The sequence below is a fragment of the Oryctolagus cuniculus genome, chromosome 6 (assembly GCF_964237555.1).
Source record: "Oryctolagus cuniculus chromosome 6, mOryCun1.1, whole genome shotgun sequence".
Classification (NCBI taxonomy): Eukaryota; Metazoa; Chordata; class Mammalia; order Lagomorpha; family Leporidae; genus Oryctolagus; species Oryctolagus cuniculus.
This window is the reverse complement of record NC_091437.1, coordinates 102881275-102902485: the sequence shown is the minus strand read 5'-3', so window position 1 is coordinate 102902485 and position 21211 is coordinate 102881275.

Here is a 21211-nt window from a genome sequence, read left to right as displayed (position 1 = left end):
GATAAAAGGATCAGACACCTAAAAACCAAGGTGTGATTGTCAGCACTGTAAGAAAACCCCTGAGGGACAAGGCAATAAAGGTAAATGAGCAAACAATTCATCATCGTCAAAAGGCCAAATCACATACTCAGTAAAATAGGCCATGACCAAATCAACAGGCAAGTGGACTTCTTAGATTCTGGCCTATGAATTATGTCCACAAAATAACTGGAAAAGTAAGATGCTGCTAAAACATAAACAAGAAACCTTTGGGGTACAAATATGCTCACTTTTTCAGAATTTAAACTTCTTATCTTCTTTTATAGTCTATCACTGTATAAAGTCAGATTAATTAATTAATTTATAAGCAGGTGTTGAATTCTGAAAAAATTTTTCCTAAGCAACATTCTAAATTTTCCTAAGCAACATTCTAAATGGATGCCATTTACCAAAACGTCAGAATTTGTATGTAATTTCCAATTGGTTCAAATAGTTATTTTTAACTTAAAAGGGTCCTTTTAACTTCAAGGTTCAGTTTCTTATACAGAAAACAAGACAGAATATTTGTTTAAAGGAACTGAACACACGCTAAAGAATGAAGTACATACAGGAGCAGGTGTTTGTCACAGCTGTTAAGATCACTGCTTAGGACACCTGCCTCCTGTATCAGAGTGCCTGGATGCCAGTCCCAGCTCCACTGCATACTGTAGCTTCCAGCTAATTTGCATCCTTGCAGGCAGCAGGTGAGCTACCTGGGAGGTAGCTCAAGAACTTGAGTCTCTACCATTCACAAGGGAGATGCAGATTGAGTTTGCAGCTCCTAGCTTGGGCTCTGGCCCATACCTGGTGTTGCAGGTGTCTTAAATGATTCACTGAATACCCAACCCACTTGAATTTTTAAAAAGTAAACTTTAATGATACAGAGAATGTCTGTAAATGAGTTTTCTAAATTCTTTCACATTTTGTTCAAAATCAGTTGCTAAATTTCAAGAAATGATTCAGTGTGAATCATTTCTAAATAAATAAATACTTCCATTAAATTGCCATTATTGAAAATGGAATTATAAGCAAGAACTAAGACAAAGCTAAAGATGAAATTGTATGGTTTTAAAACTTACTTTTGGTTTCCATTTAAATCCATCTGTTGCAAAAAACAGGATTTTATTTATTTAATTTTTTTACAGCTGAGTAGTACTCCATAGTGTATATATACCAAAATTTCTTTTTCCAGTCAACAGTTGATGGACATCTGGGTTGCTTCCAGATCTTAGCTATTATGAATTGTGCTGCAATGAACATGGAGGTACAGATAACTCTTTCATATGCTGCTTTATTTTGGTTTGGTAAATTCTCAGGAGTGGAATGGCTGGATTATATAGTAGGTCCATATTCAGATTTCTGAGGTATCTCCATACTGCCTTCCACAGTGGCTACACCAGTTTACATTCCAACCAATAGTGGACCAGGGTATCTTTTTCCCCACATCCTCGCCAGCCTTTGTTCTTTGTTAATTTCTGTATGTGAGCCATTCTAAATGGATTGAGGTAAAACCTCACTGTGGTTTTGATTTGCATTTCCCTGATGGCTAGTGGTCCTGAGCATTTTCTCAAATGTTTGTTGGCCATTTGAATTTCCTATCTTGAAAATACCTTTTTGTAAAAATTAAGAGTAAAAATGTGAAACAGAGGAGAAGGAAGGATTGGAGCATGGGCAGGAGGGGGTGGGGGAACGTGTCACTATGTCCTAAATCTGTATGTAGAAAATACATGATGAGCCGGCGCCGTGGCTCAATAGGCTAATCCTCCACCTTGCGGCGCCGGCACACCGGGTTCTAGTCCCGGTTGGGGCGCCGGATTCTGTCCCGGTCGCCCCTCTTCCAGGCCAGCTCTCTGCTATGGCCAGGGAGTGCAGTGGAGGATGGCCCAGGTGCTTGGGCCCTGCACCCCATGGGAGACCAGGAAAAGCACCTGGCTCCTGGCTCCTGCCAGGATCAGCGCGGTGCGCCGGCTGCAGCGGCTGCCATTGGAGGGTGAACCAACGGCAAAAGGAAGACCTTTCTCTCTCTGTCTCTCTCTCTCACTGTCCACTCTGCCTGTCAAAAAAAAAAAAAAAATACATGAAACTTGTATAACATAAATAAAATTAAAAAGAATAAAATAAAACAAAAAAACCTTTTACTTTTGGTATATAAGAACCTGTGAAAAAAATCTTGTTGAGTTAAAATTAAATTGAAAATGTCTACTTATTTTGATGTATCTCAATATGGATTATTGCAGTCACTTGAGGAGTGAGCCAATCAGTGAACTGAAAATCTCTCTCTCTCTCTTTTTCTCTCTCTCTCCCTCAAAAAAATAATAAATAATAAATAAATAATAATAAATAATAAAAATAAATGAATATAGGAAGACTCCCAAGAGCTATGAATAAAGACAAGTTATTTATGACTCTTTTCTCTTAAAATCCATCAGAGATGCAAATAAAACTAAATGAACAAACAGTATAAAGTGCTTATATCCTCATAAGAAAGAAGTGACCCAAAGTTGTTTTCATCCCCACTAGATCTAAAGTAGGAAAAGGAATGCACCATAGACAACATAAAGCATAAGGAAACAAACTTGCATGCACTTTTCACAGCTGGGTGTGGTTGTGTATGAGATGAACCCTGGAACACAGCAATTATATACCACCTGCCAATGTCCTTTCATGAATCTTTACCAAATGCTCAGGAGAATTACAAAGGTCTGGCAGATGAACAAGTCGACTGAGAAATAATATATCTGCAGTATGTCAGAATCTCTAAGATATAAAGCAGCAACAGATTTAAGAAAGGGTAAGGGCTTACAGGCAAGATGGAATCCAGATTCATCAATCTGCCTGAAACAATCACAAAATGGACAAAATAGTTAAAGCATTTTCAACAAAGCTAATATCAGGCAATAGAAGACCATGGTACTCTACAATGTTTACAACTAACAAGCATGAGAGTATTTCAAGGACTTGCCCCAGGAGCCTCCAGACTCTTTGACTTGAGTCAATGTTTTCTTTTTAAAAAAACTTTTTTTTTTAATTTTTTTATTTGACAGATAGAGTTAGTGTGAGAGAGAGAGAGAGAGACAGAGACAAAGGTCTTCCTTCCATTGGTTCACCCCCCATATGGCTGCTACGGCCAGAGCTATGCTGATCTGAAGCCAGGAGCCAGGTGCTTCTTCCTGGTCTCCCATGTGGGTGCAGGGCCCAAGCACTTGGGCCATCCTCCACTGCCTTCCTGGGCCACAGCAGAGAGCTGGACTGGAAGAGAAGCTACTGGAACTAGAACCCGGCACCCATATGGGATGCCAGCGTTTCAGGCAGAGGATTAACCGAGTGAGCCGTGGCGCCGGCCCTGAGTCAATGTTTCTAAGAACCTTAAGCGACCACAATGTAAAATACACAGGAAAGAGAACCAAAAAAGAAAGTTACACAAAGAGAAAATCTCAGAGGTCTACTGAAGCTCACCCTCAAATAGTCAGCTGAATACTGATTTAGTGCATGCATGTGGGCAAACCACACAAGGATGAGGAAGATCATCCAAAATGATTAGTGTTGCAAGTATCTTTAGCTCACTCAGGACCATGAACAGTGCATATTTACAATGGTCAGCTGTTTAAATGGTGCATGGACCACTGGACAGATTACTGAGAAGGACCCACATCTGTTTTGAGGAATAAAGATGTCTTGGGCATTTTTTCAGTTCAATCCAGCAAATCTTGAAAACAAGACCTGTAAAAAGTCAAAACTTTCTCCTAGCAACCTCACTGCACCCAAAGTAAATCTCAACTAATTCCAGAATAATAAATATGCTCATTGTCCAACAAGGCAAAATTTCCAGTATCTGTCATTCAAACAAATGCTAAAGGCATATAACAATACAGGAAGTTCGACTTGTAATCAGGAGGAAAATAAAACAGATGATATAATTATCAAAGATATTAAAACTGATTATATCTGTACTCATCTGTTTAAATCTTAAACAGATGATATTTTTAAAAAGATACAAGTCAAATATCTAAAGATGAAAACTGCAATGTAGGAGATGAAAAAATTTACTGGATGAGATTAGCAACAGATTAGACATTACAGAAGAAAAAAGCATGAGCAGTGCTCTGCAGGCGAAAAAAGTTTGGAAATCTGGCTGTAAAAGAAGGAGGAGGGGCAAAGAAGGTGAACTAGAGACAAAGAGAGGAGAGAGAAGAAAAGAGAAAGAGATTTCTTTTCTGTGGTTCATACAGGTGGAGATTCAGCTGCAAGACTTAACAAGATTTGGGAATTCTATCATGACTCACATCTAAAGATTTTTTAAAAAGAAATATACTAATCCTTGTTAATAATGAGCTGACTTAAACTAAAGCTATACAAGACCCTAGTCTGAGAACAACTGCAGGTAAGCCCTCCCCCAACAATTTGACATTCCTTCCTCTAGCTTTTACTGTTTTCTTTTTTAAATTTATTCCTCCTTCCAAAGAAACCTTTTATTTAAGGAATATAGACTTCATGCATTTCATAAGTACAACTTAGGAATATAATGATTCTATCTACCATTCCCACCCTCCTACCAACTCTCTCACCCTTTCTCCTCCCTTTCTCATTCCCAGCCCCATTTTCCACTAAGATTCATTTTCGATTAACTTTATATGCAAAAGACTAACTCCATACTAAGTAAAGAGTTCAACAATTTGCATGGAAAAAAAAAAGAAAAATGTTCCTCAATAGGCGAAACAAGGGCTGTTCAAAGTCATTGCATCTTGAAGTTAATTTCATTTCTTTTTTTAGAAACTGAATTAATTTTAACAAAGCATCCAAGAATGATACATCATTTGGGAACAATTGGACATAGTTATAATACAACTCTTTGTGGACAGAGGTCCTGCATAGGAAGTTAGTGCACAGTGACTCTTATTGTTAAATTAACAATTAACACTCTTATGTATGATGTCAATGACCACCTGAGGCTCTTGACATGAGCTGCCTAGGCTATGGAAGTCTTTTGAATCCACAAACTCTATAAGTATTTAGACAAGGTCATAAGCAAAGTAAAAGTTCTCTCAATCCTTCAGAGAAAAGTACCTCCTTCTTTGATGACCACTTCTTTCCACTGTGGTCTCACCTACACAGGTCCTTCATGTAGGACAATTTTTGACTCAGTGCCTTGGCTTTCCATGCCTGAAATGCTCTTGTAGGCTTTTCAGCCAGACCAGAATGCCTGAAGGGCTGATTCTGAGATCAGAGTGCTATTTAAATCAGTTGTCATTCTATGAGTCTGCTGTATGGACTCTTCCCATTCCTTTTTAATTCTATCTAATCTTATTACCAGACCCTTAATCCTATCCATATGATCACTTTAATACTTAAGATGGTATTTTTACCACCCAGCTTAAGGGTACCATGGAAATTTTTTAAACTGTACCCTTAGAAGTAAGTCCGTAGGAATGTATGCAGAACTATACAGCTTTACAGTTACAAACTTCATACACTTCATAATTACAACATTAGGAATATAGTGATTCTTCCCACTGTGCCCACCCCCCTACCCATATTTCCAATCCCTCTTCTTCTTCCCTCTCTTATTCCCACTCTTAATTTTTATGGAGATCTATTTTCACTTGACTTTATACACATATGTTTAACTCTATGTTAATCAAACAGTTCAATAAATGGTATAAAAATCAAAACTGTTCCTCAAAAGCCAAGACAAGTGCTGTTCAAGTCATTGCCTCTCAAAGTGTCAATTTTACTTCTATAGATTGCCTTTTAGGTGATCTGTTAGTTATCACAGGTCAGGGAGAACATGTAGTATTTGTCCCTTTGAGACTGGCCTATTTCACTCTGATGTTTTCCAGATACACCCATTTTGTTGTAAATGACTGAATTTCATTTTTTTACCACTACGTTGTATTCCATGGTGTACATATCCCATAATTTCTTTATCCAGTCTTCAGTTGTTGGGCATTTGGGTTGATTCTATGTCTTAGCTATTATGAATTAGGCTGCAATAAACATGAGGGTACAGATAACACTTTTATATGCCAATTTCATTTATCTTGGGTAAATTCCCAAGAGTGGCATGGCTGGGTCTTATGGTAGGTCTATATTCAAATTTCTGAGATATTTCCATACTGTCTTCCCTAGTGACTTTACTGGTTCACATTACCACCAACAGTGGATTAGGGTACCTTTTACCTTTATCCTTGCCAGCCTTTGTTACACAAATTTCTAGTATTAAATTTTAAAAAAATAAAGCTTCCCTAATGTTTTCTAGTAATTTTATGGTATTATGTCATTGATTTAGGTCTCTGATGCATTTTGAGTGGATTGTTGTGTAAAGTGTAAAGTAGGGGTCTTGTTTCATGCTTTTGGCAAGTGGATATCCAGTTTTCCCAGCACCATTTGTTGAAGATAATGTCTTGGCTCCAGAGGCTGATTTTTGCTCTTTGTCAAACATAAATTGGTTATAAATGTGTGGATTAACTTCTGGAGTTTCTGTTCTGTTCTAATTTTCTACACGTCTGTTTTTGTGTTATTTTGATTATAATTGCCCTGTACTATGTCTTGAGGTCTGCTACTGTGATGCTTCTAGCTTTGTTTTTATTGTTTAAGATTACTTTAGCTATTTGGGGTCTCTCATGTTTCCATATGAATTTCAGCATCATTTTCTGTATATCTGAGAAAAATGTTGTTGGTATTTTGATTGAGATCACATTGAATCTATAAATGCTTTCAGTAGTATCAACATTTTGAAGATGTTGAGTCTTACGATCCAGAATAAAGAATATTTTTCCACTTTTTTATGTATTCTTCCATTTCTTTCTTTAATGTTTTATAATTTTCATCATAGAGATCTTTGATGTCCTTGAACATTGGGGAAACCCTATAAGACACTGACATAGGGAAAGACCCCAGAAGCACAGACCATCAATGCCAAAATTAACAAGTGAGAATACATCAAACGGAGAAGCTTCTACACTGCAAAAGAAATACTCAGCAAAGTGCAGAGGTAACCAAAAGAATGGGAGAAAATATTCGCAAATTATTAAATTGACAAAGGATTAACTTCTAGAATCTTATAAAGAGCTCAAGAAAATAAACAGCCATAAAGCAGACAACCTAGTCAAGAAATGGGCAAAGGACTTGATCAGACTTTTTTTTTTTTTAAGAAAGGAAATTCAAATGGCCAATAGACACATGAAAAAATGCTCAGGACCATTAGCCATTAGGGAAATACAAATCAAAACCACAGTGAGGTTTCACCTCACCCCAGTTAGAATGGCTCTCATATGGAAATCAACAAAAACAAATGCTGGTGAGGTTGTGGGGAAAATGTATCCTAATTATCCTAATCCAGTGTTAGTCATAATGTAAACTGGTGCAACCACTGCTTAAGACAGTATGGACATACTGTCAGAAATCGGAATGTAGACCTACCATATGATCCAGCTATCCCACGCCTGAGAATTTGTCCAAGGGAAATGAAATCAGCATCTGAAAGAGTTATCTGTACGCCATGTTTATAGTGTCTCAATCCACAATAGCTAAGATATGGAATCAACCCAGATACCCATCAATTGATGATGGTATAAATTATGGTACATACACTAAGGGATATTGCTCAGCTGGAAAGAAAGAAAGAAAGAAAGAAAGAAAGAAAGAAAGAAAGAAAGAAAGAAAGAAAGAAAGAAAGAAAGAAAGAAAGAAAGAAAGAAAGAAAGAAAGAAAGAAAGAAAGAAAGAAAGAAAGAAAGAGAAAGAAATCCTGTCATTTGCAAGAAAATGGATGCAACTGGAAGCCAGTCACAAAAAGACAAATACCATATGGTCTCTCCTGTGTTAACTAGTAGTACCTAAACTGTAATGTATAGGAACCAAATTGACAGTTGAGATGTGATGATTTTGAACAGCCCTTGTCTTGACTGTCAAGGAACAATATTTTTTGTTTGTTTGTTTGGTTGGTTGGTTTTTCTTCAATTTTTTCATACTAATTGGTGTAGGATTAATCTTATGAGTATAAAAATTTATGAGTATAAAATTAACAAAATTGAAGAATAGGAAAGGAAGGAGGAGGAAGAAAGGCAGGAGTATGGATGAGAGGGAGTTAGGGAGGGAAGAATCATCATGTTCCCAACTCTGTATATATTAAATTCATGAAATTGTATTTCTTAAACAAAATTAAAAAAAAAAAACAATTAAGGACACACCAGTGTGAGAGAAGATGGTGCATGAGGTTTAGGCATTGTGGCGCAGCAGGCTAAGCAAGTGGAGGCAGTAAGTGACTCAAGTGCTTGGGCATCTGACTCTGACACGGGAGAACCCGATGGATTTACTGGCTCCTGACACTGGCTACTTTGGCTTTTGTAGGCATTTGGGAGCAAACCATCAAATGGAAGAATTCTCTCTCTCTCTCTCTCTCTCTCTCTCTCACCCCCTCTCCCTCTCCCTCTCTCCCTTTCTAACTCTCTCCTTCCCTGTGCCACTCTGGCTTTCAAGTTGATGGAAATAAATACACATTTTAAAATAAAAAATAAACCAATATGATCCATGATCAAGGGAAGAAATCTATCAGTAGAGTCTGATACAGAAAGGGCCCTAATGTTGAATTATTTTATAGAGATCTTGAAATAACTGTGTTAAAGACGTTAAAGTATCCAACAGAATATACAGTAAAGAATTCCACAAGTGAGACAAACTTAATTGTGGAAAGAAAAGAAAGAAAAGTTATAATTACAGAAAAATATAATAAAAAATCATACCTTGCGGCTGGTGCTGTAGTGCAATGAGTTAAGCTACTATGTGCAATGCCAGAATTCCATAGGGGCTCCAGTTTGGGACCCAGCTGCTCCACTTTTGATCTAGTTCCCTGCTAATGCCCTTGGGAAAGCAGCAGAAGAAGGGCCAAATGCTTGGGCTCCTATAATCATGAGGGAGACCTGGATGGAGTTCCAGGCTTTTGGCTTCTGCCTGACCCAGCCCTGGTCTTTATGGATGTTTGGGAACTGAACCAGTATATAGAAGATGGATCTCTGTCTGTCTCTCCTCTTTCTGTAATTTTGCCTTTTAAACAAATTAATCATTTTATTAAAAAAAAAAAGTCATATTTCCACATGCCACTATAGTAATTCCTATTTCTCAGCATGTCATTTTATTTATCTTTTTCTACCGTAGTCTGTAGATTCCTTGAAGACAGGAATTTCACCTTGGTCACTGCTGTATTTTCAAGGTAAACAGTAGGTGTTTAGTAAACAATTGTTGAATAAATGATGAGCAAGAAATAAAAAAGTTAATGGCCTTTTCACTGGAACCAGAATAACAAAAAAACAACAACAGAGGATTGGGCATTTGGCACAGCAGTTCAGATGTTTTTTGGGACACTGGGATCCTATAGCAGACTGCCTAGGTGTAAGTCCCAGATCTGACTCTGATTGCAGCTTCCTGCTAATGTGCACCCTGGGAGGCAGCTGATGATGCCTTTTAGATATTTGTGTTCCTGCCACTCAAGAGGGTGACCTCAATGGATTTCCTGGCTCCTGGCTTCAATAGCCCAAGCTATTACAGGCATTTGGATAATGAATCAGCCGATGGAAGATCTCTCTCTGTCTCAGTCTCCCTACTTTTCAAATGCATAAAATACATATTTTCAAAAATAAAATTCATCAAAATTAAACATTTGTGGATTGACAGAAGGATATCTTGATCAATTCCTAACTTACTAGCAAGGAGTTAATAAAATACTGAAAGAACATCAATTTGTCAATGACATGTTTTCTATCAGTTTTACTTCATGCATAGCATCCTGTCAGAATCTTTCAAAGTCAATGTCCATTAAAAATACTAAGGAATATACAAGTCACAATAGGATGCCATTCAATGCAGCCAGGAAGGGCTTAAGGAGGGAATAAAATCAAGCAAGAAAAATAATTTTCGTTCATGGTGGATTTTCAATCCAGTAAGCAGTTTTTGTCTGAATTCAGTTTTGTGGAAAGAACTGAGGATGGTTATTTTTCTTTCTTGGTAAGGCCCAACCTGGTAGAAACAGTAAAACTGAAGGAAGCTGAGAAGTGAAAGTAATAACAAATGAGAAAGATGGAATAGCTGGACCACTCTGAGTAGCATGAGTAGGAAATAAAATGTATGATACTGTATTAGCAGTCAAGTTCAGCCCTGGGTTCTAGTCTCTTTATTTTTTGTATCATATCTCTGGCCTAAACAAAAAGGAAATGTTATGTTGTTTACTTCAATTTCACAACTAAACAGAATTACCCATGTAATGGAGTTTTATGTTATGGGTTATGTGTATGTTTACTTTGGGGGGATTGTCTTAATATTTTCACAATCTATTCAATAATAGATTCTTTCTTTACTAACTTTGATCTGATGTTTGGTAGGTCTCAGAGGTAAATGATTACATGTGTTAACCATAATTATGAATTATTCTTTTATCATGTGCCTAAGAATGTATACCTATTTTTAACAACCTATGCTAATTTTATCAGAAGTATCACAAATTGTATCACTTTTAAGAATTAGAATCCAAATTGGTAGAGAAGAGAATTATAGGAATTTTACCTTAAACAACAGTGAATGTTTCCTTTTTAAAAAAAGCAAGGAAAGCTTAATATGCATCTCTGAATATTGTCTTTATTATGTAGGAGAATAACCATAGAGATTCATAAATATGAATTAAAGATATGCAAGTCAAGAAAATATTCAGAAATTTTGATAAAACCTTCTAGTGTGATTTTTATTTGTATTATAGAAAACAAATTATATGCATATGAATATCATTCTACCATCTTAAAACATAATTTTCCTTTCCAGATAGAATCATTTTTGGCAGTGTTTTCTAATAGCTATGAGTTTTATCCTTTTTGTTCGATAAAAAGTTGAGCTGTGATGGTTGTTTGGTTAAGCCACCACTTAGGATGCCCATATCCCACATCAGAGTGCCTGGGTGTGAATCTTGGCTCTGTTTTCCATTCTAGCTTCCTGTTAATGTGTATCCTGTGATGCACACCTGTGAGCAGGTGATGGCTCAAGTGCCTAGATCCCTGCAATCCATGTAGGAAACACAGGATGAGTTTCTGGCTTCCAACTTCAGTTTCTTTCAGGGGCTGTTGCAAGCATCTGAGAAGTGAACCAACAGCTGAGTTCTCTTTGTGTCTGTCCAACTGTATGCCCCCTCTCATCTCTCAAATCAATAAATAAAAGAAGTTTTAAATAACAAAGCAATATACCTGATCTCATTTGTAGGAAATAAACTTAACTATCTGAAAAAAGTTTTATATTGATTCTTGCATGCTGGAAAGAATTTTCTTTTTAATTATTTATTTCTTAAAACATTTTAAACAAGGAGATGTTAAATCTATAAGAAATTTTTGGCCAAATTTCTTTGCATTCTTAAGCTATTGTGCCGATAAATTTATGCTACAGCAGACACATTCACAATTGTCCATGATAGAAGGTTGATGCTGATGGATAATCAATCTAACTATAAGAAAAAGAGAGAGGAAAAGAAAGATACAGAAAGAGACAGAAGAGAGCAGAGGAGATATGAAAAGAAAATGCAGAAATGGAATGATAAGAGGATGAAACTTGCATTAAATTCAAGAGACAGTGAAGTCAGAGGGTGGCCTGATTTCCACTCCTGATATTCATTCTTATGTGAGTCTTGATTCTTTATTAATTTATACATTTCTAATGGATTAAAAAGATCTTTCTATATTTATACTTCACAAGTATTTTGTGAAAATAGCAAGATTAAATTGGAATATTTATGTTTCAACTTAATCACCTGCTCTTTAATATAAATTGTATAATAAATGAGAGTTGTTATAAGCATCCATCATTATAGAAGCTACATTTTCTATACATGCATTTCTTTGGAGAATATTTTTTTCTTTCTAGTTTGTTTCTATCACTCATCTTTGAATGTCTTCAAATATTTTTTCAAATTGTCTTCTATTGTGCAACCGTTCTCTGTGGCAATCTCCTGTCTGCAAAGGTCATTTACTATCAGGTTTACTGTATATGCCTAATTTTATAACGTGCAATAAATCTTCAATAGCCACTATATGTGACAAGTCTGAAGGTTCAATCAGAGGTTGGATGTATCAATGTTTAATGCATTTCTCAGTAAAAAATTAGCACATGTCTTCAACTAAAATAAATGTTCTTGTTTTATGTGATCTGTTTTACAAGACTATTAAAATGGTTTTTTTATTACAGTTTTTAGTATTCAGATAAGGATAGTTTCAAATTTAACTGTTAGACTAACAAAGTAAAATAAACTGTGAAACATGACTACCCTAAAACTGAAAAATTCTAAAATATACAAGTAATCAAATAAGTAATGGTAACACAAGACAAAAGATATTATATATATCTATATATACAGTAATAAAATATTTTCATAAATAGAAAATATTTTTTAAAATTGAAAAATAATTTTTGTTATTTTTTACATTAAAATTACATTACATGAAAATGATTCAAATAGCAAGGATGGTATAAACAATGATATAGTCTTTGAATATGTCACAATAAAATCATTGCATTAGTTTGAAATTATCAGCACCTAAAATGTTTCTCCATGATGTAGGGTCTGCTTAATAGCAATATTTTTCCATCTTAATTGTGCATGAGTATGAATGTTAAAGTAAATGAAGTAAATTATTTATTCTAATAAGCATGCCAAAGCAGAGTTTATTCTGGTTAATGTATATATATATATATAAATATATATATGTATATCACAATTAAAAATTGAAAGAACTATTTTAGAAACATTTATTGTTTCAAAGCAAAGCACTTTGCAGTATAAAAATCTCATAAATCCTTCCCATAAATTATTTCAATATGGAGATTTTAAAGGCCAAAACCGTGTTACAGATCTGAAATAGAAATCAACACAGCAACATATGCACATTAAAATTGATGTAATTCTAAGATTCTCCATGGTTATTTGGAGAGTAAATATAAGCCAGCCTGCTGATAAAATCAGAGGGCTCTTATATTCAGTCATTTAAACCAATGCAATTTCTAATGGTTTTACTTGTGCTGTGGTGAATTTACTATAAATCCCACCAGTGTGACAGATTCAATCAGTCCATTTGTTGGAATGACAGGTCATATTTGCAGCAGAATGATCCAGCACCAAATATTTCAAAATCACTAAAGATATTAAAAATGACAAAGAATGCAAAGAGCAAGAAATAGCAGTCAGTACAAAACAATTTCAGAAATAAAAGCCACTTAGATAACTACAAAATTACCTGTAACTTGCTGCTGAAAACAAATTGCTATCAAATTTTACATTAAGAATATTTTGCACTTTAATTAGCTTCTGCTAAGTTTGGCAATATTTCCTTTGGTGCAGCTTTTCAGTATCATAATTTCTATTGAGAAGCAGTCAAGCTTGCTTTAAAAAAAATACTTGTTACTTAGGCGCTCTTATTCTTTGAGCCAGCTCCATGGCATTGAGCAGAGCTTTTAACTTATCCCAACCTTGATTTTCTATCTTGGTATGTGAAAACACAAACATCAAACCTTTACCTCATTATTGGAGGGTTAAAAATAATTTAAAAAAAGTCAACATCATATGAGTGGTTCCTGAAAACTGCATAACAATAGACACTTGTATAATACTAGTATCATTCCATGGTTTTTATATTAGAATTTGTTTCAATGAAAATTTCTCTGATTTTAAAATGACTTTATCTTATTACAAGTTTGCAATTATATGCTATTCTTTTTTTCTAGAAGTTAGTATTCTCTTTTCCATCGTGATTCTTTTCTATGTATTTTTAACTGTCACATTTTTAGATTAATATGTCTGGTAAGTAAGATAAGCTAGTTTAATGAAGTTGACTTCTAATTTCTTTTTAACATATTTTTTTTTTAATTTCTTTCTTTGAGAGAAATAGTTACAGAGAAAGAGAGAGAGAGGTGCAAAGACACAAAGCTTGCTTCCACTGATTCAGTGCCCAAACTCCCGCAGCAGTCAGGTCTGAGACAAGCTGAAGTCAGGAGGCAGGAACTCCATCCTTTTCTCCCAGGTTGGTGTTAGGAACCCAAGTACCTGGGCACTGCTGCCAGGTGCATTGACAGGAAGCTGGATTGAAAGAAACTACCCAGGATTCAAACAGGCACTCCAATTCGGTATGCAGGCATCCCAAGAAGTGGCACAAGCAGCAGGTCATATGACAATGCCTATCCTTAATTTCTTTCTTTCTTTTTTTTTTTTTTTAAGGTTTATTTATTTATTTGAAAGCCAAACATACACACACAGAGAGAGGGAGAAACAGAGAGAGAGGGAGAGGAAAAGAGAGGGAGGGGGAGAGAGAGGGAAAGAGACAGAGAGAGCCAGCTTCTATCTGCTGGTTTATCTCCAAATGGCCGCAACAGCCAGGACTTGGCCAGGAAGTTCTTCCAGGTCTCCCACATGGGTGGCAGGGTCCCAAGCGCTTGGACCATACTCTGCTGCTTTCCCGGTCACATTAGCAAGGAGCTGGATCAGAAGTGGAGCAGCCAGGACTCAAACCTGCACCCATATTGGGTGCCAGTGTCACAGACAGCTGCTTAATCTGCTGTTCCACAATGCTGTCCACCTCCCCCTCCCCCAACTTCTTTTTAAAAACCCTATGACTATCATCAAACTAAGCTCTATAAGAAGGTTACAGGAAATGAAACAGTTTTAACTGATATATAGAGAATAGACATTCATCTCAATTGGAAGCCTTGAGTATTCTCTCTCAAGTATTAAGAAGTCCCACAAAGTTAAAATGCAAGCAGAGGCCGACGCCACGGCTAGCTAGGCTAATCCTCTGCCTTGCGGTGCTGGCACACCAGGTTCTACTCCCGGTCGGGGCGCCGGATTCTGTCCTGGTTGCCTCTCTTCCAGGCCAGCTCTCTGCTGTGGCCAGGGAGTGCAGTGGAGGATGGCCCAAGTGCTTGGGCCCTGCACCCCATGGGAGACCAGGATAAGTACCTGGCTCCTGCCATCAGATCAGCCTGGTGTGCTGGCCGCAGTGCCCCAGCCGCGGTGGCCATTGGAGGGTGAACCAACGGCAAAAGGAAGACCTTTCTCTCTGTCTCTCTCTCTCACTGTTCACTCTGCCTGTTAAAAAAAAAAATGCAAGCAGAAAAGTCATTTTCTTCTCTAAGCCAAAAGTCTTATCAAATCTTTTACTCTAAGTGAATTTATTGCAAGTTTTATTCCTAACCTAGTGACCCCAACACTCTCTCTCTCTCCCTCTCCCTCTCTCTCTAACACTGATGCATCTTAAATACTGTGTTACCAATTTAAAACCAAAAGATAGATGATTGTAGATAGAAATAAGAACTCAACCACTTAATGCCTGTGTCCTCTGGCAAATTATTTAAAGTCTTTATTTCTTGAAGTTTCAACTTTCTACTTTGTACAAAGAGATAATAATTTACAATAGTGTGATGATTACATTAGATCATCTCAGATCATGTCTGCAAACACCTGTCATAGTGTCTGCTTCATAGCAAGCAAGTAGTAACTCTGTGTGTGTGTACGTACATCATGTGTGTAATTAATAATTTAACTACTCTTAGCATTACTATTGCATAATTAATTTTTTTACTTAGCTGTATTTTATAGGTCATCCTTCCAAATGAAGATTTTTAGGTCATGTCATCTTTTTTTATTACTTTTTAAATATTTATTTAATTATTTGAAAGGCAGAGTAAAGGCTAAAGTTCCTAAGTTTCCAGCCTTGGTTGGATAAGCGTTTGGATGATGCCATGAGAACTTTTACACCAAATATCTAGGTTCTGCTTCCTCTTAGCTAGAGTCACTTCTAGGAAAGCTCTCCATTCATATATACTCCAAATTCAAAATTCAGTGGAAAAATAAAACACACTTCTTTCTTTCAACCATTTCATCAACGTCTTGGAATTGGGACTCTGCCATTGATTGGCTTTGCTTAATCATGAACATTTATATTTCTCTGAATAAGTCATCATGGTACAAAGAATCAGAGGCTCTAAAAAGCCAGGCCTGAGTCTTCAATCCACCCCTGGGAACCAACAGAGTCAACTTTACCACTAGGAATAATAATTAAGAAGGACAATTAATTCTTCAAGGAAATTTGTGAGAATGTTATCAGAATCAGTTAAAACAGCATCAAATGTGCACCACACACATTATGTATCCTGCAGTACTATTTACATGGTAGTTTGTTTTCTAGAAAGTACTCCACTTGTGATTAATCTGTGTGAACTAACTACAATCTGAAGAAGACAGATCATTAATTAATGTGTACTCTACACAGAATGCAATATTCTAGAAAATGATTCCTTATAATTTTAATTGCTATGAAAGTTGACTAAGGAATATTTATAATTAGCATCAGTTATTAGAAATAATTTTCAATAGGAAATATTTGTACAAGATAGGTGGTCAGTGTTAAAATTTCTATGAATTCTCTTGCCTGTATATATATCAAGTATAAATTTTTCAAATGTCAAAGTCTACCAACTTTGGTAGAAGTGAAGACCTAGAAAAATCCCATGTTCCCATATGTTATGGAATTGGCAATTGTTTGAGCTTTAACATTGTTTTTTTTCTGTACAAGTGAATCCTTTATAAAAGATACTGACACTAAAACTAAGTTCCGAGTGAGTACAGAATCCTTGAGTATTATGTAGTTATTGAGAATTTTCTTATGACAGTATAAAATAAGTTTTCATAAACAGTAACTTATTTATTTACTTCTACATTTTTTAAAGATTTATTTATCTGAAAGGCAAAGTTACAGAGAGGGAGAGCCAGAGGCAGAGAGAGAGAGACAGAGAGAGAGAGAAAGAGAGAGAGATATCTTCTATCTGCTAGTTCACTCCCCAATGGACACAATGATCAGGGCTGGGGCAAACTGAAGCCAGAAGCTAGGAGCTTCATCTGGGTCTACCACATGGGTGCAGGGGCCCAAGCACTGGGGCCATCTTGCACTGCTTTCCCAGACGCATCAGCAAGGAACTGGATTGGAAGTAGAGTAGCCAGAACCCAAACGGGGGTTCATATGGGATGCCAGCATTGTAGATGGTTTAACCCATTATGCAACAGGGCTGTCACCACAGTAACATTTATTTTTTTAAACTGCCTAGGAAATTATTGATCCATATCAACTAAAACTCAGAAGGAAGTTCATAATGAAATACACAGCTACACAGCTATCCATCTACTTACACAACCAAGAGCAATGTTAGAGTATACCATCATAATTTCATGGTAAAAATTCAGAGAAGCAGTAAAATTGTTTTTATCATGATATCTTTTTACTTTAATTTGGTGATGCTAAATGCTTATATTCAGGAACCTATAGCAATTGGAAAGTCATGTGACTTTAGCCCAATAGAAATATTAGCATATGAACTGTTAAAAAATTTGCTATCTGGATTCAAATTAAGCAGAATTGAGCCAGCTCCGCGGCTCACTAGGCTAATCCTCCATCTGCAGTGCAGGCACACCAGGCTCTACTCCCGGTCGGGGCGCCGGATTCTGTCCCGGTTGCCCCTCTTCCAGGCCAGCTCTCTGCTGTGGCCAGGGAGTGCAGTGGAGGATGGCCCAAGTGCTTGGGCCCTGCACCCCGTGGGAGACCAGGATAAGTACCTGGCTCCTGCTATCAGATCAGCACGGTGCGCTGGCCGCAGCGCGCCAGCTGTGGCGGCCATTGGTGGGTGAACCAACGGCAAAGGAAGACCTTTCTCTCTGTCTCTCTCTCTCACTGTCCACTCTGCCTGTCAAAAAAATTAAGCAGAATTGGTCCTATTAATTTGAATGGTTGTATGCTATCATTATTATTTATTAATATCAAATATATAATTTATGAATAATAAATACCTGTGTTATATTTTATTAGAAATCTTTAGAATTAATGTTTTATTATAATTCCCAAACAGAAACAGAAAGAAAAATGGAAAAAATAAATACGAATATCTTATACATGCTGATTACAACACTGATGATCATGTACTGTGTCTTGAACATATGCTGTGTACAAAAGTAATTAAATAATTATATCTCATACTTTTATTGAAAAGCTCACATGAGAACAAAGTATTGAAATGTATTTGGTTATTCCTACACTTATCATTTCTGCAAGTATTGCCTGAAGGAACAGGATACATTATTTATTAATTCACCCATTCAATGAATATTCATTTTTTAAAAGATTTATTTATTTATTTGAAGGGCAGAGATATAAAGGGGCAGAGGAAGAGGGAGAGAGAGAGAGAGAGAGAAAGAGAAAGTCTTCCATCTGCTGGTTCATTCCACAGATGGCTGCAAAGGCCAGAGCTACACCGATCCAAAGCCAGGAGCCAGGAGATTCTTCTGGGTCTCCCACAGGGGTGCAGGGGCCAAAGGACTTCGGCCATCTTCTACTGCTTTCTGAGGCCATAACAGAGAGCTGGATCAGAAGTAAAGCTGCCGGGACTTGAATCGGCTCCCACATGGGATGACAGCATTGCAGGCAGCGGCTTTACCTGTTATGCCATAGCACCAGCCCCAACAAATATTTATTGAAGACTTTGATTATATTCCAGGTATGTTTTAGGCGGACCATATTACTCTGAAGAACAGGTATTCTCCAATTTTCCAAAAAGGATTATATCGGGACTGGTTCTGTGGTGTAGCAGGTGTAGCCACCACCTGCAGTGCCAGGATCTCAAATGTGCACCGATTGGAGACTCGGCTGTCCCACTTCCAATCCAGCTCTCTGCTACGGCCTGGGAAAGCAGAAGAAGATGGCACAAGTGCTTGGGCCCCTGCACCCATGAAGGAGACCCAGAAGAAGCTCCTGGCTCCTGGCTTTGGATCGGCACAGCTCCAGCCATTATGGCCAGCTGGGGAGTGAACTAGTGGATGGAAGACCTCTATGTCTGACTCTCCTTCTCTTTTTGTGTAACTCTGACTTTCAAATAAATAAATAAATCTTAAAAACGATTATAAAAATAATATATATTTATATATTATATATCAAAAATAATTCTCGGAAATATACTCATATTGCTTTGTCTCAATTACTTAATCCTGATGATTAACTAAATACACAAACAGAAGCTTCAGAATAGTTGGGAAATATCAGGAAATTATTATTACTAAAAAAACAAAACTAGGGGCCAGTGCCGTGGCACAATATGTTAATCCTATGCCTGTGGTGCCAGCATCCCATATTGGCGCCAGTTCTAGTCCCAGCTGCTCCTCTTCCAATCCAGCTCTCTGCTATGGCCTAAGAAAGCGTTAGAAGATTGCCCAAGTGCTTGGGCCCCTGCACCCATGTGGGAGACTGGGAAGAAGCTCCTGGCTCCTGGCTTTGGATTGGTGCAGCTCCGGCTGTTGCATCCAATTGGGGAGTGAACCATCGGATGGAAGAACTCTCTCTCTCTCTCTCCCTCTCACTGTCTGTAACTCTACCTGTCAAATAAATAAATAAAATCTTAAAAAAAAAAAAAAACTAGTAAAGCCAAGGACTACATGAGACCCAGACTGGTAAGAAGTTCCCTTGATGGAAATATGCCCTTATCAAGACTTAAGTACTAAAGAAGCTTATGCATCCAACTATGACCTGGTCTTCTGTTCTATGTAGCCAATTTCATACATAAAATAGACAGTAATGTCAGAAAAAAAGGTAAATTAAGGATCTCTAAAAATATTCTCCAAAACCTAAAAATTGTCATCATTCAATTTTTCAAAACTTTGGAAATTAACCAAAGACTTATAAAAGTATAGGAAGAATTTGTTTAAAAATACCAAATATTGGTAAGAAAAGAGAGCTTTTACTGTTTTAACTTGCCTTGTACTTAAAAATCCACTTTCCAGTGCCAGGGAAGCTTGAAAACCAGCAATCCACTACCACAGTGAAAATCAGAAGCCTGGAACCCCCAGATAAGGAAAGAGGAGTTGAAATTGTTTTAAAGATTTAGCAAGTGACAATGATCAGTTTCTTGACCTTTTTGTTGTTTGTCTAGAAGATGCCGTTTGCAAGGATGTCTTTATTTTCTCTGCCTCAGAAATCACCACATTCAAAGGTCTTTTCTCTAAGGTCATTTGTCTAATTATTTAAATTTGCAACCACTTTGAGCATTGGAAAACCTCTATGGCAAGAAATAGACTTTACTTAAAGGAGAGAATTGAGAAGTCTACAGAAGCTTTGAAAAACTTACATGCTCATTTGTGAGAATCTAGATGGAATGGCCTAAGAATGCTTAAGGTTTCGTCTATGACTGATTAATATACTCCACACAAGCAGGAATTGAAAAGATGAGACAAAATTGGCCGGCGCCGCGGCTCACTAGGCTAATCCTCTGCCTGCAGCACCGGTACCCTGGGTTCTAGTCCTGGTCGGGGTGCCGGTGCTGTCCCGGTTGCTCCTCTTCCAGTCCAGCTCTCTGCTGTGGCCCAGGAAGGCAGTGGAGGATGGCCCAAGTGCTTGGGCCCTGCACCCACATGGGAGACCAGGAGGAAGCTTCTGGCTCCTGGCTTTGTATCGGCACAATCCGCGGGCTGTAGCGGCCATTTGGGGGATGAACCAACAGAAGGAAGACCTTTCTCTCTGTCTCTCTCTCTCTCATTAACTCTGCCTGTCAAATAAAAAAAAAAAGTTAAAAAAGAGATGAGACAAAGTTGTAAATCACCTGGCTGGATGTTGAAGGAATGTCCAATAAAGAAAGACTTTCAGAAAAGACAGGGAAACTTATCAGTTCTAAACATTTAGGGAAATTTCTGTTTAATAGTTAGCTCATTGCTATTTTTTAAGATGTATTTATTAATTTGAAGTCAGAGCTACAAAGAAGAGGGGAAACCATCTGCTGGTTTGCTCCCCAGATGCCTGCAATGGCCAGGGCTGGGCCAGGTCAAAGCCAGGAGTGAGGAGCTTCGTCGGGGTCTCTCACCTGGGTGACAGGACACCAAGCACTTGGGCCATCCTTGGCTGCTTTTCCAAGGTCATCAGGAAGGAGTTGAATGGGAAGTGGAGCAACCAGTATATGAACCAGTTACCTAAATGGGATGCCTGCAGAGCAGGCTGTGGCTTTACCTGCTGTGCCATAATGCTACCCTCAGCTCATTTCTATTAAAACCAAAACAAATTCAATGGTCCATACAAACACGGTTAAAGACTTTAGAATAATTTCAAAATAGCAGCAAATCAACAAGAGCAGAAAGGGCAAATGTCAGGAAG